Raw genomic sequence first — 6174 nt, 5'->3', positions numbered from 1 at the left:
ATTCGAAAATGCCAGACTGAGCGTCGAGTCCTTTTACAATAAACAACTCCAAGATCAGGTTTGCGTGTATTTAAAGAAAGTAAGTTTGAAGAAATCGCTAATTGATAGTTATATTTGCAGTGTTATTCCTACATTGTTTCTGTTAATACTATGCGCACAATATACAGTAGTGGCCAAAAGTTTTGAGAATGACACAAGTATTGGTTTTCACAAAGTTTGCTGCTTTCCTGTGTTTAGATCTTTTTGTCAGATGCTTCTATGGTATACTGAAGTATAATTACAAACATTTCATAAGTTTCAAAGGCTTTTATTGACAATTACATTAAGTTTATGCAAATAGTCCATATTTGCAGTATTTGCCCTTCTTTTTCAAGACCTCTGCAATTCGCCTTGGCATGCTGGTAATCAAGATCTGAACCAAATCCTGACTGATGGCAGCCCATTCTTTTATAATCAAAGCTTGGAGTTTGTCAAAATTTGTGGGTTTTCGTTTGTCCACCCACCTCTTGAGGATTAGCCACAAGTTCTCAATGGGATTAAGGTCTGGGGTGTTTCCTGGCCATAGACCTAAAATTTCAATGTTTTGTTCTCCAAGCTCCATCATGCTGGAAAAGGCATTGTTCGTCACCAAACTGTTCTTGAATGGTTGGGAGATGTTGCTCTCAGAGGATGTTTTGGTACCATTCTTTATTCATGGCTGTGTTCTTAGGCAAAATTGTAAGTGAGCCCACTCCCTTGGCTGAGAACCAATCCCACACATGAATGGTCTCAGGATGCTTTATTGTTGGCATGACACAGGACAGATAGTAGCACTCACCTTTTCTTCTCCAGACAATCTTTTTTTCTGGATGCCCCAAACACTTGGAAAGGGGATTCATCAGAGAAAATGACTTTACCCCAGTCCTCAACAGTCCAATCCCTGTACCTTTTGCAGAATATCAGTTTGTCCTTGTTTTTCTTGGAAAGAAGTGGCTTCTTTGCTGCACTTCTTGTCACCCAGCCATCCTTCAAAAGTCTTTGCCTCAATGTGCGTCCAGATGCACTCATACCTGCCTGCTGCCATTCCTGAGTAAGCCCTGCAGCTGAATCAACTTTAGGAGACGGCCCTGGCTATTGCTGGACTTTCAAGGGTGCCCTGAAGCCATCTTCACAACAGCAGTGGAAATGGGTTTTTTGGGATTAAGTTAATTTTCATGGCAAAGAGGGACTTTGCAATTAATTGCACTTCATCTGATCACTCATAACATTCTGCAGTATATGCAAATTGTCAATTGCCATCATAAAAACTGAGGTAGCAAACTTTATGAAAATTAGTATTTGTGTCATTCTCAAAACATTTGGCCATGACTGTACAGTATCACAGGCTAATGAAAGCTATATAAGTGGCATGTTTAATAATTCTCAGGCTAAATTTGCATATTAGGACATATGTTATCTAAGTCGAAAATATGATTAAATAATATAAAGCAACTTGACTGGCTATTAATCTATTTTGCAACCAGTTTATTTAGGTCAAGGTCATGGGATACCAGCATATATCATGGAATGGCAGGGTGCAAGACCATCACAGGGCACACTCACTCACAACTCACTTAAAGTTAAAGCTACTTGCATCAAGAACACTTATCTTATAAAATGTTTGGCATGATAAACTTGATGTCCTCTTAAAGAGGGTGTATTTCTTCTCCCTATTGCAGAAGGCAGATGAGTCCAATATGTCTAAAGCAACATATCTTTAAGACATGTTTTGAAAATTTAACATTTTGATTAAAGCAGTGAAAAGACTATACCTGTCCTGGGCTATTATTACATGGCAACAGATTAACAATTGTACAATGTAACATTTCAAGGTTAAGCCAGTGTACAGTTGTGCTTGAAAGTTTGTGAACCCTTTAGAATTTTCTATATTTCTGCATAAATATGACCTAAAACATCATCAGATTTTCACTCAAGTCCTAAAAGTAGATAAAGAGAAACCAGTTAAACAAATGAGACAAAAATATTTTACTTGGTCATTTATTTATTGAGGAAAATGATTGAATATTACATATTTGTGAGTGGCAAAAGTATGTGAACCTCTAGGATTAGCAGTTAGTTTGAAGGTGAAATTCGAGTCAGGTGTTTTCAATCAGTGGGATGACAATCAGGTGTGAGTAGGCACCGTGTGTTATTTAAAGAACAGGGATCTATCAAAGTCTGCTCTTCACAACACATGTTTGTGGAAGTGTATCATGGCACGAACAAAGGAGATTCCTGAGGACCTCAGAAAAAGAGTTGTTGATGCTCATCAGGCTGGAAAAGGTTACAAAACCATCTCTAAAGAGTTTGGACTCCACCATTCCACAGTCAGACAGATTGTGTACAAATGGAGGAAATTCAAGACCATTGTTACCCTCCCCAGGAGTGGTCGACCAACAAAGATCACTCCAAGATCGAAAAAGCCACCGCCCTCCAAAAAAAAACATTGCTGCTCGTCTGCAGTTTGCTAAAGATCACGTGGAAAAACCAGAAGGCTATTGGAAGAATGTTTTGTGGACGGATGAGACCAAAATAGAACTTTTTGGTTTAAATGAAAAGCATTATATTTGGAGAAAGGAAAACACTGCATTCCAGCATAAGAACCTTATCCCATCTGTGAAACATGGTGGTGGTAGTAGTAGCATGGTTTGGGCCTGTTTTGCTGCATCTGGGCCACAATGGCTTGCCTTCATTGATGGAACAATGAATTCTGAATTATATCAGAGAATTCTAAAGGGAAATGTCAGGATAGCTGTCCATGAACTGAATCTCAAGAGAAGGAGGGTCATGCAGCAAAGCAACGACCCTAAGCACACAAGTCGTTCTACCAAAGAATGGTTAAAGAAGAATAAAGTTAATGTTTTGGAATGGCCAAGTCAAAGTCCTGACCTTAATCCAATCGAAAAATGTTGTGGAAGGAGCTGAAGCGAGCAGTTAATGTGAGGAAACCCACCAATATCCTAGAGTTGAAGCTGTTCTGTATGGAGGAACGGGGTAAAATTCCTCCAAGCCGGTGTGCAGGACTGATCAACAGTTACCGGAAATGTTTTGTTGCAGTTATTGCTGCAAAGGAGGGTCACACCAGATACTGAAAGCAAAGGTTCACATACTTTTGCCACTCACAAATATGTAATATTTGATCATTTTCCTTAATAAATAAATGACCAAGTATAATATTTTTGTCTCAATTTGTTTAACTGGTTTTTCTTTATCTACTTTTAGGACTTGAGTGAAAATCTGATGATGTTTTAGGTCATATTTATACAGAAATATAGAAAATTCTAAAGGGGTCGCAAACTTTCAAGCACAACTGTACATGCATTATTAAACCGGTTCATTTCAGTTTAAGGTTGTGAGGGACAGAGACCATTTTGGTGGAAGGCATTAACCGAACCTAAACTGGGTCTCGGTCCACCACAGTGCTCACACTCTAAGTCACATCTATTGCAGAAAAACCCACTTGGCCATGAGGAGAAAGTGGAAAGTACATACTTACACAGCATGGTCAAGAATTCTACCAGGGACTTGCCCTGTAGAAGCACTAAGCACCTACTCTATGTGTGCTCCTCCTGTACAAATAATAGAGTTAGATTTTATTTCCTAAAATAAAACAAACATACTAGGATTATTAGCACTCCAATACATAATATTTTTAAATGCTAAATAATTCACAGGAATCTCAATGAGAAATGCAACTAATAAAATATAATTTAGCATGAAAAAATGCATGAAGGGTTTGGAATGCTAGTGGACCTTATTAATGGCTCCTTGATTTTCTGTCAATCAAACTGTTCATTCCCCAATTTACATCAAACTTCAAAATAGTAATATTTTTTAAGTAGAATGCTTGTACAGTATTCTTTCTATCTTAAAAACTGAGCATATAGAACTTTCAATATTTGCTCAACTCCATCCATCCATCCATTTTCCAACCCGCTGAATCCGAACACAAGGTCACGGGGGTCTGCTGGAGCCAATCCCAGCCAACACAGGGCACAAGGCAGGAACCAATCCCGGGCAGGGTGCCAACCCACCGCAGGACACACACAAACACACCCACACACCAAGCACACACTAGGGCCAATTTAGAATCACCAATCCACCTAACCTGCATGTCTTTGGACTGTGGGAGGAAACCAGAGCGCTGGAGGAAACCCATGCAGACACGGGGAGAACATGCAAAGTCCACGCAGGGAGGACCCGGGAAGTGAACCCAGGTCCCCAGATCTCCCAACTGCGAAGCAGCAGCGCTACCCACTGTGCCACCATGCCGCCCTTTGCTCAACTCTTTATACATTATTAGGGCATGTTTATTTTAACTGCAAATAACAGTTATGATTTGGATCATTCTATAATTTTATATGTACTTTCCTGAAGTGTTTGTGACCATCTATGCACTGTAAAAAACCTCACACTGTTCAATTCTATTCAAACTATTGTGGTGCTGAGGTGTCACCCATTAAATGGCTGTGCTTGAGCCCTAATTTGTAATCCAGAGGTGGTTCTTCGTGTGGTGTGTGCGGGAATGCGCTGTATTTCTGCATGCTCCCACCTATGCATCACATCTAGGTTTTCAAGTTTGATATTTATGTTTTCATTTAAAATTTGCTTAAATGGTTTCAATTTTTTAATCTTGTACTGCAAGACCATTTTGTTTCAGCTTTAATGCTTTCATTTTATTGAATTAGTAGTAGTGGTTGGCATAGCAATGTTTTTCAGAACTCTCCGGGACAGCACAATGCGTGACATCATCAATGCAACCATATAAAGGTCAGCAGAAACACTTCCTTAGTATCCAAGTCTGAATAAGCTTATTAATAATTATTTCCACCAAAGTGTGTTTATGGTGTCACACATGGGAGTGTCTGATGGGTGTTGTTTTGGGAAAGAATAAAGTGAAGGGCATGAGACCTCCATTAGCCCAGTTTGTGTTTGATTTATAGTGGAGGAGAATGGCCTGGAAGATCTCTGACTTAATTTAAGGGCCCAATGTCACTAGCCCCACCTCTCCCACTTCCTCCCCTATAAAAGCAACACTCACACTGTAAGTACAGTCCCTATTCATTGGGAACCAAGCTTCTGGAGAAAACACAACTCGTTTTCAGCAGGAAGCTAAATAATAACTGGTTACATTTGAGACTGCCATATGCTTAGCACTTGCTGTGTAGCTTAAAGACACACTGCTTTATTGGAATACTGGATTCTACCAAATCTGGAATGTACGAAGAATAAAAATAAATCACATTAAATTAAGAAAACTATGTTTACAAAATACCATTTTAGTTTTTAAGAGTATTGCACTCTTATGTGTGTAGTAATTCAAGAAAATAAAAGACATTTAAATTCTTCATATTAATAAACTACAAACACCCAGACAAAGTGGATTAGTCCTCAAAATTTAACAAAAAGCTGTCAGCACCATCATCTTGGGACAGTCCTGTGTGTTGTGCAGGTTTTACACATGTTGCAGCAATAAAACATAGCCTGTGAACTCCAGGCCCACATATTCTGAGAGGGTTCATGTTTTGTGAAGATTACTTAAGATGATGTGTATTTGTAATGAACATTTGACTACTAAAAGGTTTTCATAATTAGTACACCAACAGCTAATTGTGTAGTACATAACAGTTTTATGCCCAGATGATGGATCAACATTCACAATAGAATTTATGTGCTGTTAATAAGGTGAATTTACATTTTTCTCACTTTAGCATACTCATTGTAATATACTTACTTATCATTATTGAATACATGTAATTATTACTATTATATGTTAACCTGATATTTATCCAAGGTAAACTTACAATATCATTTCATATTGCAGCTGTTCACAAACTTTTGTTTATTTTAATTGGTGGGTTATGTGATTTGGCCAAGGTTGTACAATGAATCACAGGTTGGAATTGACTCATTAAACTTAAGTTTAAAGTTCAGTACCTTATACATTTCTTCAATAAAGGTTTGTTAACTGCTTACGTAATATTCCTTGATGCTCTTTTTTTTGTTGGAGAGATGACACCAAACCTTTGCTGAGGAGGCCAACTCTTGGGCAATCGATCATCCTATGTTCTTAACCAGTTTAATCTCAGTAGCTTTAGGCAAAATGCAAGAACCAGCCCTGGATGGGATGTCAGTCTATCACAGGACACTCTCGTA

This window comes from Erpetoichthys calabaricus, chromosome 1, assembly GCF_900747795.2.
Source record: "Erpetoichthys calabaricus chromosome 1, fErpCal1.3, whole genome shotgun sequence".
Lineage (NCBI taxonomy): Eukaryota > Metazoa > Chordata > Cladistia > Polypteriformes > Polypteridae > Erpetoichthys > Erpetoichthys calabaricus.
Note: the sequence above shows the minus strand (reverse complement) of the source record.